The 16671-nt window shown below is 38.8% G+C and overlaps 1 protein-coding gene across 1 annotated transcript in view; it reads right to left on the bottom strand.

Annotated features, from left to right (window-relative positions):
- LOC124858061 (partitioning defective 3 homolog) overlaps nt 1–16671 on the bottom strand; it is a 479264-nt gene that overhangs the window by 347687 nt on the left and 114906 nt on the right. The gene's annotated exons all lie outside the window — the stretch shown is intronic.

Here is a 16671-nt window from a genome sequence, read left to right on the forward strand (position 1 = left end):
ATACAGTGCACAGAACTAATGAAGTCCTTAAATACCCTTTACTGTTTTTTGTCTGCAATTCTCTTCCCAAACAGTAGGGATCTCTACAGTGAAAAAATACTTCAACTCCACACCAGGAACGGTAACAGATGAAGAGCCTTACAGAAGTGTTTATATTTTCTCTGACTTGATTTAATCAGTATAAAAGTTTTTTAAACTAATGCAGTTAGATTTTATCTAAAACTAAATCAAATCACTTGTTCCTGTGTGAATCCGAATAATCTGCAGAAATATGTTTGAAAAATGTTTCTGATCTTCTCCATGTTTATTCCATTAATTTAACAGACTGCACTGATGCACACACTATTTACAAATTATTGTATTTATATTCAAGTAACAATGTATGTTACTTGATTTTTATTTAGGTTTTTCAGCTGAGGTAGTGAGCCAAAATTCAGGTGTTACACCAAAAAGTCTTTTAAATATTAAGCTGCTTACACTTGTTTCCTGTCTTGCCATGTATGTTGGCATATTGGAAAATTCTTGTAACGTATGTCTAACCATAGAAAACATGGAGCCCATTTTGTGAAATATTAAAAGCACTTTCATGTCTTTGGCATGTGTGTCATTTTTAATGTGCCCCTATCATGTGTATAATAGAATTAAGTCAAACAATATTAGGTGGAATAATCAGAAAGAAGGTCACACTGTCATCAGTTAAAGCCACTCCAAGCATTCAGTGTGTCAAGGTCAATGAATCTTCATCAGTGCAGACAGAGTGCCTGCATAGCACAGCAGGAAATAAAGTAATGATAACAACAACTTACTATTTTGACAATTGATTAGCACTTGCATAAATGAGCAATGGCACACATGCAGATGTACTGTTGAAAAATTGCAAAGCTCATGCAGCAGAATTTTTTATATGACAAAAAATCAGTCGCAGAGTAAAGACTTTTCTCTGCATTCTCAACTCACATGGAAAATGAAGGCCAGACAGCCAGTGTAAACTCCACATAGACAAGTAGATAGAAAAAGATGTGCACAGAGCACAAACGCCTAAAAAGACACAATGCAAATGCACACTAAAGCTCACAAAACAAGTTGTCTATTAGTATTCTTCTCCAAAAACCAAAATGGTTAGAAAAGAAAAACATATTCCAGCAAAATCTTTAAAAAGGATGTGTCCTTCAATTGTTAATTTGTTACTTAAAAAGCTTAGAGAGCATAATCAAAATCTCCACGCCCAGGGACTTGGAAACATAGGAAGAGAGGCTGCCAAAAGAAAAAAGGGAAAGCTTCAAACATTTTTTGGTCTCCCTGTTGGACAGAGATGGACAGAATGTCCAGCAGACAGAGGATGAGGCTAGCACAAAGGGAAGGGGAGGATCCTTGAAAAAGCTTTACATCCTCTGCAGTTAAAGTGGATGGAAATCAGTATGTTTGATATGGTAAGGCCAGACCTAATTATATAGACATAAAATGTACACGGCTTTCCTCATTGTTTTTATCAGGATTATCAGTCTTAGTTGCGACTCTGCAATGATAAATAGGAAAATTAATGGATAGATGTCTCAGACACTAGTGATCATCACACCTGCAGCAAATAGAATTACTTGAACACATATCTGATAAATAGAACTGTACAATAGAACTTGTCAGAAACAACACTGGACACATGTTGACTGAGATTCTTAACAATATTTCAGATTATTTAGTTCAGTCAAATATGAAAGTGCACAGTTTTAAAGTATTAATGAATGCTCAAGATAATGTACTATTAAGAATTTCTTGATGGTTTTTTTTAGTTCTTTTGAGGCTCTATATTTTGGTTATAATGACATATTTCTTAAAGACATTTTCACACAGCTTTCCATCAACCTGTCAGTCTCACAAAGTAATTGTTGCCAAATTAGGGTTTCATATCTGCCCTGTGGCTTTCATACTGTCACCTGGGATAGCCCTAGGTGCAGTGCCTCATTGCCCAGAGCTATGGACCAACAACAGAGACTGTTTATGTGCCTAAAACTACTTAACATGCACAAGGAAGCGCTTTGAGTTTGTACAAAATAGAGTTCAGAATTAACACTTCAATGTGCTTAGCTGCTGAAAGCAAAACCCTACCTTGAATGTGTCTATTTGACAGCAACTTCTAAAGCTTTGTTGTTCTGAGCTGTAAATTCAACTAACCCTCAATGATAAAATCTAACAAAGCAACATAATAAGTAAGCTATGCAATAAAAAGTAAAAAGAGAAACAAGCATTAAGTGTTAAGCAGTTATTATCTTAATGGCTATACATGTTAAATGAAAGCTGCCATTGTATTCTAATGCAAAACAGAATGAGCAATAGTAGATTACCAAATACAAAATTCAAGTACAGTAAATCCTTGCTATATCGCGGTTCACCTTTCACGGTCTCGCTGCTTCACGGATTTGCATCGTGCATTGTGTTCTGCATTCTGATTGGCTAAACAGTCTCTCCGCTTCTTCTCTACCTGTGTGCCAATAACGTAGCAGTTTAATATGTACACGTACGTAAAACAACTACCGACAACAACTACCGATAACTATGTTCTTCTCTCGAAAAATCACACCTGCACTTTAGCCACACACCTGGCTTTAGAAGAAAAAACGCTACAGAGCGGAGTCAAGATGCAGCGGCTCACTCAGAAGAGCAGTGAAATACACACGAGTCACTGTTTGTCCTACTGTACCTTGTATTTTGTTTTTCATAATCATTTTTCCTTTTCTCCCGTTATAATCGAATGACTCGGGTCGCGGTGGGGCGGTGCTGATCTCCGCAATTTGAAGCCTTCAGTTCGTATTGATGATTAAAATTATTATTTTACAGTACAGTAGTTATTTAAAAAAAACAAAAAGAAAACGTTTATACAGTACTTTTATTTATTAAACAAATGCTTGGGCCTGTAAAAAGGTTTTGTTATTTGGTTTCAATGTATTATGGAGTATTTCATTGTATAATAATTGTAAAAAAAATAAAGGTTACTACTTCACGGATTTCGCCTATCACGGGTTCTTTTTGGAACGTAACCCCCGCAAAAAACTAGGGTTCACTGTATAGCAAAACACTGTCTACATCTGATAAGTTTAGATGCTGTTATCGAAGTTCTATTAGGAATAGTTTTACATTTCGTGTTATTATGTATAGCCTCATTTTGCATTAAAATGGCTGTTAAACTGGTTTGTGACCTTTTAGTCCCTAAATTATGGTTTTCTTGTACAAGGTACACCTAAAAGAGGTAAAACAGGATATAAGGTTTCATAAATTCCTAAGCTCTGGAAGAAAACAGTTGTTAGTGTTTTATATCTTATGGGATTAATACCCCAAAAAAGTGCAACAAACATCCAATAAAATAGATGTGTTGGGCATTCCGGTTCACTGAAAGAGAAACTGAACGCATAAACATTTTATAAAGTGCTGCAAAGGATGATGGACATTGTGCTAGTGGAGAGCAGTTTTTGTTTATCTGCTGAAAACACAAAAGGTGAGGGGAATGAACACTAGAACACCTGAGATGTTTACAGCACATGCAAAAACGATCTATCCATCCATTGTCTATCCTTGCTGTGTCACACGACATATGCATGCAGTGCCATCAATTTCGCTTATTTGGAATTTGTGATACACCATAACATAATTTGTGCATAATTTTGAAGTAAATAAAAAAGATTGCATGCCTTACAATATAAAGAAGATAAAAATCTAAAAAATAAGGCTTGCTCTGTATTCATGCCCTTTTAATCAAATACATAATAAAATGCAACATAACAGACTGAATAATGAAGTAGAGAGAAAAAAATGCAGTTTACAATTTTCAGAAAAAAAACAAAAATCTGAAAACTGTTGCATGCTTTTGTATTGAGCCTCTTTTACTGGAACACCCCTGAATAAAATCCAATGCAATCTGCTGACGTCCAGGTCAACTAATTAGTAAATCCACCTGAGTTCACCTGTATGAAATATATTATCAGTATAAATGCAGCTGTTCTGGGAAGGTCTTAAAGGTTTGCTAGAGCACAACAGGGAACTAATGGCATCCTGAAGACCAAGTAACACAGAGTGTGAATGCCTGTCATTTGAAATATATGTGCTTACCAAATATTGTGTCCAATCACTCTTTGACTGTGATATGCACAGACTGATATTGCAATAACAATTGCTAGTTGCTAGTTGCAGCTCTACTGCAAACACATGGTCGCAAACCAAAATAGGTAGAGATCCACAGCTCAAATGGAAGAATCAGTTGACAAGACGATTATTGTACACCCCACCCATTGTGCTATTATTGAAGAGTGACCAGAGGAAAACCATTGTTGAAAGATTACTATAAGAAGTCCTATTTGCAGTGTGATACCAGGCATGTCTGGGCTCAGCACCCAGCAAACACGTTGAGAAGGGTACTCTAATCAGTTGTCACCACTAATCGCTTATCACCTTGAATGCACATTCCCCATAATGAAACATGGTGGTGGTGGCATCATGAGGTGGAAATTCTTTTCTTTAGCATGGACAAGTAAGTTATTCAGAGTTGAAGGGAAGATGGACTGAGCTAAATATGAGGCAATGACCCTAAATATACAGTCAGAGCCTAAATTATTGGTTTAGATCAAAGCATACCCATGTGTTGAAATGTCCCAGTTAAAGTCCAGAACAAAATGCTTCTGAGAACTCGATGCTCTCCATACAACTTGACTGAGACTAGGCTATTTTGCAAAGACAATTGGGCAAATACTTTAGCCTAGAAATGTGCAAAGCTGGTTGAGACATAGCTCAAAGACCCGCATCTAGAAAGGCAAAAAATTGCCTGTCAAATTGTCAGTGTGTCAAATGCTCAACTTGAAAAGTAAATAAATGAACTATTAATCTGATATACACATGCCATAAATCCAATGTAACAAGTCATACAGGAGCTTGACCTGGTCAGCCAAAAAGCTGGTCTTTTTCCTACAAGGAACACTCAGTACTAAACAGTCCTAGTGATCTGTGAGCCAGAAAACATGGTCAGCCAGCCAGGCAACACTCCAACCAGTGACCCAGTTGCCCAGTCGGCAAGCCACAAGAGAGCCAAGTGGAGCTAAATGCCCGACTGCTGGCACTTAACTTAACAGAGACAGCGCCAACACCCACAACACATACACATGCACAACAAGCCAGTGGGGACACCACACTCATTATCTGCCATCTGCAGGAACGAGTGGCTATAGTCTGGAGGTGAGAGGAAATGAATAGGAGGAAGGTGAAGCAGGGAGAGAGGATGCCACCCCTTATGTGTGTGTTTGTAGGGAGGTAAACACGCAATGTGAAAATTGACACGCTCCCCCAACCACACCAAATCGCAGTGGAGGACAACAAAGAATTGGCTTGGTTTCTAAAAGGGAACACACAGCCCTTGCTTTGTGAGAGAGGTGTGCAACCACAAGAAAACAATATCACAGCAAGCTCAACAAGAACATCCCATCAGACCAAACACCAGTACCAGTGTATTTGTGGGTTGAACGTGCTTTAAATTCTATAAGCTCTAGTAGGATTCTCGTGATTCAACACTGTTGCAATGACTAAAGGTTAACAAAAACTGTCACTTTTAGGTCATTTCTCGGTTATCTGCTCAATAATTGGTGTTTATGCACTTTTTGTTTGTGCAAACTGTATTAACTGGATATTGAAACCGTTCAGTAGTGCATGCAAACTTTTAATGGGACAAAGTGAATAATATTCCACCAGTGCGAAAAGCCAGTGCAGAAGAGCAAGGACACAAGCTGCTGAGATTTTCAATGCCTTCCTGTTGCTTCCTGCTCTGCATGCTGTTTCTGTGGCTGTAGCCAAGTGCATCCCTTCACAGAGCTCCACACCTCTTCTGGCTGTGGAGCAGGGGCTGAGTTGTTTGCAGTCAACATTGTGGAGTTTGAGAGACAAGGCTTAAAGACATCCAGAAGATTTGGAGTAACTATATGTTGCAAACATAAAGAGGCATATGTTGATGGCTTTTTAGTGAAGGACAATACTGTGCACTAAAGTTAGTGAGTGTTTATTCTATGTCAGAGTTTAGATTTATGCTTGATATTGCAAAATGAATGTTATGGATGACATTAATATACCTGCAGTGGTTTATATATCGATTTATTTATTCAGTAGTAGAAATAACTGTTGCTTCTTAGATTTATAGCAATTAGATCATGTTATACATTCCTGTTAAACATCTCTGTGCTAATCACAGTGATGTGACACCTCTGTATTTATACTCAAGGTTATCATACTTTAAGAATGTCATACCAACCTACGCCTAAAGCTGATATTGAAAACGTTTGTAATTTTTAATTAATAATGCTACATAAAACAACTACCAAAGCTAAAACAAACTATTTTCACAGAAATAATATATCATAAACACAAAAATTTGAATTGCAGGCAAACAAGAATAGTAAAAAATAATGCAGAAATATAGTTTGAAATGGATTTCTTTGTTTGTTTCAAACCCTTCCATTAGGTCTTACAGTCAGTTTATGAATAGGGTCAGACTCTCAGCTCAGCTGCTTTGTTCTTTCCAGCAGAAGGTCGGCATCTTTTCAAGACAGCTTGTGCCCTCTAGTGCACACTACACACCAAAAACCTTAGAAGTAACAGCACTGTTCATCTTACTCTGCAGCTTAGTTATGTAAAAGACACAGAAATTACGATATCCATCCTAATTTTTATTAAGTCCACATCAACCCTTTAATATGGCATTAATATAGTGTTTTTCTCTTATAGTCTCTCAAAAAATCAAATCAGAGAATAAGAACACCCAGTGATCTGTGCTGATGGGAATTATTAGTCTTACAGAATGCCCCTTCTTACTGAAAAACAGTGCATCTGTGATAGGAGAGCAAGGAAAATACAAGTGCTCTGGTGATAAAATGGTCAGTAATAGAAGCAGATGCATTTGTACGCTCAATGTGGGAAATGACTATAGCACGCCCAACCTTGTGCATAATAGGAGATTACACAACGGAGTGGGGGTGTATGTCTAGGGAGTGCTGCTGAACTCCCGTAACCTCAATTATTCAGCATTAGGCTCTGCCATTGATTTCCTGTTGGATCGACTTACTGAGTCTCGAGCATTGGGACAGTGACAGTGCTATAGTCTGAGCTGGGAGGGATGGCTAGGAATGGATGGATAGATGGATGGGAGTCTGTTAGGAGAGTTAAAAGAAATAAAGATCCACATAAGTCGAGCACTGTGTAATTAAAGATGGTCCTTATCAAGGCAGTGATAAATTAGGACTTCACAGTTCATGGCTTAGTTAGTTTGTTAGAGGTGAAGGGACTGGTTAGTTTGTCTTGGCAACTCTGGAGACAGAGGGCAACATTAAACAGGGGCCAGAGGGTTCCCATGGCTCGGGCTCCCTCTGAGGCCAGAACAATATTTATGTTAGAAAAGAAAAGCTCTTTGGTTGTCAGATATGCTCGGAAAGACTAATTGTTTAGGGTTATGTTGTGTTAGTACTATTGAGAGTTTGGAGGAGTTGTTCTCAAGCATTCATCAATATGTAAGACATCTTCAGCAAAAAAAAATAAACATGGCAACGCAGTCAGATTTTGTGGTTATTTAAGCCGTCAGCTGTAACAACCCCTCATATTCTAGCAATATGAGTAATAAAACTACAAAACACAAGTAAAAACTTGACTATGATTGACTCTGTCTTAAGTTAGTCATGTTTGGCTTTGTCTGTTTCTACTGTAGTTGCATGGCCAGATGTGGGTCGGCTTCCAAATGAAGCAGATGGGTTTTAGCAGCTTCTCCTTGGCCTAACCTTGAGAAGCTGTGCAGAGCTGAACAGAACTAGAGAGGACTAATCTATGTCCCAAAGTATGAATAAAAATATGATAATGCAAGAAAGCTAAGGAAAAACACAAGTATAGGCTAGACAAGGCATGGTATTGATTTAGCCAGACCTTATTCAATACTGAATTGTATAAACTTTTTCCTAAATGCTTTTGTTAATGTTTTTTTTTTTTTTTTTTGGAAGACACATTTACACTTAATAACCCAAAATGCCTAGATTTGCAGTGGCTTCTCTTGCTCCAGGACACTAACATAATGTTTTGGCTCCATGCACTATGGTGCAGGGTTGCTTTTTTCCGTTTTCGAAAGAAAAAAGAATAACCTTTTATGATATATTAAAGATAATGAACAACTTGTTATGGAGGAGAATGACTAAGAATGTATGGAATGCACTTTGCTCAGAAAAACCGCCATTAGCAGCAGGCACAACTTCGACTTGACTTTCTTAAAAAACACTTAAAACTGCTGCTTCTTCCCCATTAATCCTTTGGGTAACAGGATAAATTATTTACGGCTGCAAACACAAATGAAGCATGTACAACCACAAATATGAAACCAATGTGTTTTTGACCATCTCGTTAGCATAATTTCTAAATCTAGCTGGTTTTATAAGCATGGTGAGAGCTAACATTTATATGTCGAAACAACAAAATCATGGGTCTGCATCGAAACCTTTACACTGAAGCTGTAGTGAATATGTGATGTAAAACTGAAGCAGTAATGGAAACTACCACCACCTGTCAGCCAGTACAAGGGTTGGTTACCATGGAGCCTGAATCCAGACTTGTAGACGGACAACGCAAACCAAGGAGGCAGATATGGTAGGTGGTGCTCTTGACACATGAAGACAGGCAGCTGGCAGGGAGAACAGTGTATGGCTTTGCACACAGCTTGTTATTGTGGTTGTTTCTGGGGCCCTCATATCAATTCCTAATTACCATCAGTCCCCAGTCATAATACCCCCACTTGACTACAATGTTTCCAATTTAAAAAGTTTCAAGTTTTATGAAGATGCAAGCAGTCCATGAGGCAAGAAATGTAGTGACTTGCCGTTCATCTCAAAGAAAAACCAACTCTGTTAATATGCTCTGAACAGATGGACACAATTTCATTTTATTGAATATGTCTGATGTATAAGAATGACAATAAATTATGTATGCTTGTTGATGCTAAGGATACAATATCTTAAATCGGATGCCAACAAACTATAAATTGAGCTTTCTTTTACAGAGAAGCTTGCAGTTTATTCAGTTATTTAAACAATCTCAGCTAGGTTTGAAATATGAGTGTGTTTGCAAATTCGTTTCCATATAACTAGTATAACCTGCATTTCACACTTATACACTGACCACACTATTGCATATTTGCCTTTTATTTCAATGACGTAGAAAAACAAGGAACCTTCTGACATATTAGGAAACCAAAAAATCTGACCACCAGGTTGCCAAAGATTTTTTGGGGTCTTCACATGTGCCCCATTGCTGCAGAATTGTCCTAAAAGTAGACTCAAAGAACACTTTAGTTATCCAATAATGTCATAATTTAATCTTACACTACATTATGCAGTCTGCATTGATGAAGATTCCCTCGCTTTGGCCTAATGCATACTTGAAGTGTAAAGTGAAACTGATAGCTTGATCTACTTTTGTTTTGGCAAATTGTCTTTTTAGACCAAGTGGATGTTCTCATAAATCTGTAAACTTTTCACAGATTCTTCAACGTGGGGAAAAAAAGTTGCATGATATGATGTCATCCAGGCAAAAGTAAAGTAACCCATCCTGATACAAGAGAACTCTGAACCATTCAGAACAAGGTATGCATGCTAAAAAGACATGACAGGGCAGGACGCTGCACAAATCGATCTTAATTTTCACGTTTAAACCTCTATGACATGCATTTTTCAATAAGAAAGCATACATGGCAAGGAAACGATGTGGCTGCAAATTTACAGTAACCGAATCTCTAACACTTTATTATATCAAATAAGTTATACCCTGCACACAAGCTTCTTTAAGTTCAAATTGTGAAGCGAGGTTCTGTGAAGTTATTATCGGTTGTTGTTACCTCTCAGGAATTCCCCAGCACCTTATCAACTCTTAATTGGTAGGGCCGATGACATGCCCAAGCAGGAAACCACAGCACCTGGCTGTCAACTATTTTTCTGCAGTTTTAAGCAAAACATGTGTCCTCTGCAGGAAAACAAATACCCATGTTTTACCGACATGGCATGTCAAGCGAGACAGTTTTGTGCTAAAGTTTGTGTACTTGTGTGCCTCTGGGTTTGAGGCCAGTTTTAACCTGAGTTAATAGATATCAAAATGTTTCAGTGCCTTTTAATTTGGGTGTTCTGACAAAACAGATCTCTCATGAATTGCATATAACATTTTACTGTATTTTCCAGAGAAAAGAAAAGTTTCATGTACCTGACAATTACAAGAAGTTACACCAATCACTGATATATCCTCTAAAAGGTCACTGTGGACACAACATGTCAAGACTTGGCCCTGAGTTTGAAACTTATCAAACATTTGTGAGAGTAGCAGCCTGAAGGGAACAACCCTCCCAATACACAACACAACTATGGAAGAACTTGCTGCATAAAGAGAAAAATCCAGCTGTTCTGGCTCACCCACAATTCACAGATTTTACAAAACGAAAAAGGGTTTCTCAGCTGTGGGATGAGGAGGGAGATAAAGGGAAACTGATGTTGAGGTAAAATAAAGATCAGCTCTTCACAAGATGGCAGAGCTCTGTGCTGACACACATAGTGGCAAGAATGCAAATCAGGTGATGGATCATGCTGTCAGACACTGTCAGAGGTAGAGATGAGAGGCTCGGTTCTTCTCTCCTGTCCACAACCTTAGAATGTAAACTTGCACTTTCTACTATTGACTGTCTAAACTTTCTCTTTCTCTTGTTTCTCTTTTCCTAGATTGTTTTTCTTGTATTATAATTCTGTACTGCTGCCTCCGAGTATCTCAACTTTATCTCTAGAGCTCTTGGTACATCTTTCCTTCATGTATTATGAAAAACTAACTCCTGAAACATGACATTACATGTAATGATCACGGATTTTTATAAGTCTTATTTTTAAATAGCTTATTAATTTTGGGTTTATTGTTTTTAGTTAGTTTAGTTAAGAGTCAGTAACAGAGCAATACATCAGGACCCTCAAGCAAGTGCTAAAGTTACTTTGAAGGATGAAATCCTAAAAAAAACATAAAGATAAACAAAACTGTGGCACGACAAAGGAACATTTTCATCAAGCTTCTAAAACTAAAAAAAACTAATGATAATATCAAGGATTAAGGATTTAATACTAAGTGAGATGTGGCTTATACAAACAAACATGTTATGACATGTTGTGTGAGTGTGGAGTAGGACCCAGGCGCAGACAGGAGTATTGGATGAACATAATGATTTATGAAGAATTTATGAGAACTAACAGGGAGGTACAAGGAACGCAGGACCAGGACCACAGAAGGAATAACCGGCATGAAGATGTGAGGATCCAGTGGGGGAGCTGTGACAACAGGTGAGTTTAAATACTGAGGAATGAGTGGAAAAATGCAGCTTTATGTAGTCAGGAGTGTATGTGGATCAACTGAGACAGAATATAAATGGGGAGACTGGGAAGGAACACTAATAAACAAGAAAAGGCTCAGCTGGGACACAAAGAGATAATAAATCAAGGACAAAAAACAGAAAAATAAATAGAAAAAGTACAATGAGCATAAACTAAGAAACTAAACACAAAGGAAGAAAAAGGGCAAGAATATATAATATAAACAACAGGGAAATGAAGAAAACAGAGATATAACAAAAACCCTAAAAGATTTAACAACCTAGGATCATGACACTTTAGATTACAGTTGTGAATTTTGTATTTATTGTAATCTCTGACCAAACAATGTCAATCAATATAGTATGAACAGGTTAGTACTACACCAGGGGACAAACAACTGGTTACATTAGTAATAAAGTACACCACTAAGTATATAATAACTTTACAAGCTTGTATCAGGTCAGACTTAGCTACTATTAATAATAACAGTTTTGTACCAACAGTTAAAAACCAATGCCTCCAAATTCTCAATTAGAAACCAAATATTCTGACAGGTCTAGTGTTCGCTCTTGGAAACAATGAGGCAAAGGCTCCTGGCCAGAGTGACATTAACCTTAACTTTAAAAAATAGCATATCAGCCAGGAACGAAAATGGTATTTGTAAAGTAGGATCTGCATAGGAAATACAGGTCCTTCTCAAAATATTAGCATATTATGATAAAGTTCATTATTTTCCATAATGTCATGATGAAAATGTAACATTCATATATTTTAGATTCATTGCACACTAACTGAAATATTTCAGGTCTTTTATTGTTTTAATACGGATGATTTTAGCATACAGCTCATGAAAACCCAAAATTCCTATCTCACACAATTAGCATATCATTAAAAGGGTCTCTAAACGAGCTATGAACCTAATCATCTGAATCAACGAGTTAACTCTAAACACCTGCAAAAGATTCCTGAGGCCTTTAAAACTCCCAGCCTGGTTCATCACTCAAAACCCCAATCATGGGTAAGACTGCCGATCTGACTGCTGTCCAGAAGGCCACTATTGACACCCTCAAGCAAGAGGGTAAGATACAGAAAGAAATTTCTGAACGAATAGGCTGTTCCCAGAGTGCTGTATCAAGGCACCTCAGTGGGAAGTCTGTGGGAAGGAAAAAGTGTGGCAGAAAACGCTGCACAATGAGAAGAGGTGACCGGACCCTGAAGAAGATTGTGGGGAAGGGCCGATTCCAGACCTTGGGGGTCTTGCGGAAGCAGTGGACTGAGTCTGGAGTAGAAACATCCAGAGCCACCGTGCACAGGCGTGTGCAGGAAATGGGCTACAGGTGCCGCATTCCCCAGGTCAAGCCACTTTTGAACCAGAAACAGCGGCAGAAGCGCCTGACCTGGGCTACAGAGAAGCAGCACTGGACTGTTGCTCAGTGGTCCAAAGTACTTTTTTCGGATGAAAGCAAATTCTGCATGTCATTCGGAAATCAAGGTGCCAGAGTCTGGAGGAAGACTGGGGAGAAGGAAATGCCAAAATGCCAGAAGTCCAGTGTCAAGTACCCACAGTCAGTGATGGTCTAGGGTGCCGTGTCAGCTGCTGGTGTTGGTCCACTGTGTTTTATCAAGGCCAGGGTCAATGCAGCTAGCTATCAGGAGATTTTGGAGCACTTCATGCTTCCATCTGCTGAAAAGCTTTATGGAGATGAAGATTTCATTTTGCAGCACGACCTGGCACCTGCTCACAGTGCCAAAACCACTGGTAAATGGTTTACTGACCATGGTATCACTGTGCTCAATTGGCCTGCCAACTCTCCTGACCTGAACCCCATAGAGAATCTATGGGATATTGTGAAGAGAACGTTGAGAGACTCAAGACTCAACACTCTGGATGAGCTAAAGGCCGCTATGGAAGCATCCTGGGCCTTCATAAGACCTCAGCAGTGCCACAGGCTGATTGCCTCCAAGCCACGCCGCATTAAAGCAGTCATTTCTGCAAAAGGATTCTCGACCAAGTATTGAGTGCATAACTGTACATGATTATTTGAAGGTTGACGTTTTTTGTATTAAAAACACTTTTCTTTTATTGGTCGGATGAAATATGCTAATTTTGTGAGATAGGAATTTTGGGTTTTCATGAGCTGTATGCCAAAATCATCCGTATTAAGACAATAAAAGACCTGAAATATTTCAGTTAGTGTGCAATGAATCTAAAATATATGAATGTTAAATTTTCATCATGACAATATGGAAAATAATGAAATTACAATATGCTAATATTTTGAGAAGGACCTGTAGGTCCTATCAGATTAGCGAGGCAGCAGAGTCTTGAGGTGCTAAAAATGCCCCTAAAGAGCATAAGATTGAAATAAAAAAAACATACTAGTTCCTGCTTTCAAGGTTATCATCAAAGATACCTTGTGACATGAGGCAGAATTACCCTGCAAATACTTTGTGCCACCTATTTACATGCAGGACTGTCTTCTGAAACATTTCACAAGGTCAAAGAACTTCTCTTTCCAGTCTCTCTAGATTGTGCTCACCTCTCCTCCGCTCCCTCCGACAGGTTTTTAAAGAATTTATGACTGGTGACTGAGATGGTCATGGAAGAAGGATGACCATTTGTTTTGGCTCATTATCCTGACCCAATGACAACTCATTTTGAGTTTTCAGATGGAGGCCAATCATTTTTATTAATAGTTTTTGAAAGAGAAGCATCACAGAACCTCCACTGCACTTAGCTGTATGAAATGCTTTTACCATGCCAGACCCATTAAGAGTGTATGTTGCTCCATAGCTCAGACTAGTCTCCTTTTGTCATGGTAGGACAGCAACTGCTCTTCCAGGTGCCCCAAGCACCTAATGGTTGTTATTAAGGTTCGATGATCCCAAAATGTCCCTCTTTGTTGGAGTTGTCTTACAGAGAAAGGGAACATACACCAGTGATGTATGACACACAAAAACACCCTTATTGTTGTTAATTCATGAAACGACCACCAGTGGAGTTAGGTCAATGGGTGACACTTCAAGGCACAGTGCCCAGAGATTCTTTTCAAACCCGTTCTATTCAGAAGCATCAAAGTCCAGTAGTCTGACTATTCTTTATGTAATTCAGTATGAAGAATCCAATGTATGTTGAGGAGCCAATTAACAAGACAACGTAATATACAGGTCCTTCTCAAAATATTAGCATATTGTGATAAAGTTCATTATTTTCCATAAAGTCATGATGAAAATGTAACATTCATATATTTTAGATTCATTGCACACTAACTGAAATATTTCAGGTCTTTTATTGTCTTAATACGGATGATTTTGGCATACAGCTCATGAAAACCCAAAATTCCTATCTCACAAAATTAGCATATTTCATCCGACCAATAAAAGAAAAGTGTTTTTAATACAAAAAACGTCAACCTTCAAATAATCATGTACAGTTATGCACTCAATACTTGGTCGGGAATCCTTTTGCAGAAATGACTGCTTCAATGCGGCATGGCATGGAGGCAATCAGCCTGTGGCACTGCTGAGGTCTTATGGAGGCCCAGGATGCTTCGATAGCGGCCTTTAGCTCATCCAGAGTGTTGGGTCTTGAGTCTCTCAACGTTCTCTTCACAATATCCCACAGATTCTCTATGGGGTTCAGGTCAGGAGAGTTGGCAGGCCAATTGAGCACAGTGATACCATGGTAAGTAAACCATTTACCAGTGGTTTTGGCACTGTGAGCAGGTGCCAGGTCGTGCTGAAAAAGGAAATCTTCATCTCCATAAAGCTTTTCAGCAGATGGAAGCATGAAGTGCTCCACAATCTCCTGATAGCTAGCTGCATTGACCCTGCCCTTGATAAAACACAGTGGACCAACACCAGCAGCTGACACGGCACCCTAGACCATCACTGACTGTGGGTACTTGACACTGGACTTCTGGCATTTTGGCATTTCCTTCTCCCCAGTCTTCCTCCAGACTCTGGCACATTGATTTCCGAATGACATGCAGAATTTGCTTTCATCTGAAAAAAGTACTTTGGACCACTGAGCAACAGTCCAGTGCTGCTTCTCTGTAGCCCAGGTCAGGCGCTTCTGCCGCTGTTTCTGGTTCAAAAGTGGCTTGACCTGGGGAATGCGGCACCTGTAGCCCATTTCCTGCACACGCCTGTGCACGGTGGCTCTGGATGTTTCTACTCCAGACTCAGTCCACTGTTTCCGCAGGTCCCCCAAGGTCTGGAATCGGCCCTTCTCCACAATCTTCCCTCGGGGTCCGGTCATCTCTTCTCGTTGTGCAGCGTTTTCTGCCACACTTTTTCCTTCCCGCAGACTTCCCACTGAGGTGCCTTGATACAGCACTCTGGGAACAGCCTATTTGTTCAGAAATTTCTTTCTGTGTCTTACCCTCTTGCTTGAGGGTGTCAATAGTGGCCTTCTGGACAGCAGTCAGGTCGGCAGTCTTACCCATGATTGGGGTTTTGAGTGATGAACCAGGCTGGGAGTTTTAAAGGCCTCAGGAATCTTTTGCAGGTGTTTAGAGTTAACTCGTTGATTCAGATGATTAGGTTCATAGCTCGTTTAGAGACCCTTTTAATGATATGCTAATTTTGTGAGATAGGAATTTTGGGTTTTCATGAGCTGTATGCCAAAATCATCCGTATTAAGACAATAAAAGACCTGAAATATTTCAGTTAGTGCGCAATGAATCTAAAATATATGAATGTTGAATTTTCATCATGACATTATGGAAAATAATGAACTTTATCACAATATGCTAATATTTTGAGAAGGACCTGTAATGACTAAAGGAGAAGTTAACTGTCAGTATATTTCAGTACAAAAATAATTCTGGTAACAGTTTCCAATAAACCACAGAAAAACAAACAAAAATACCCCACTGTGAGTTCCCCTTAAACTTTGAAGATTTTTTTTACCTGCCAACACACTATGTGCCATGGCAGAAAAACATAGGTGTTAAAACTGTGGCAGTTCCAGTAACTGTTCCCAATGTTTTAAACATGTGACTCACTCTTGTAACATTTTTCTGTCTTATGAGGATCAACACTCATCAGCCTAACTTGAATGGTATGTTCTGTTCTCTGTCAGAGAAATGGGTCATGCCATGTCTTTTTTAAACCTCGGGTAAATAGGAAGTCCTAAATGGCAAATAATTTAAAGTTCCTCATCACTCTGATCAGTGTAAAAACATGGTATAAAATACCACAATGCCTCAGTTAGAATAATTTAACAGGAGTTGTTTGGATTACCAAAACATCTACCATCTCTCATTTTCCTAAAAAA

Source organism: Girardinichthys multiradiatus, chromosome 21 (assembly GCF_021462225.1).
Source record: "Girardinichthys multiradiatus isolate DD_20200921_A chromosome 21, DD_fGirMul_XY1, whole genome shotgun sequence".
Taxonomy (NCBI): Eukaryota; Metazoa; Chordata; class Actinopteri; order Cyprinodontiformes; family Goodeidae; genus Girardinichthys; species Girardinichthys multiradiatus.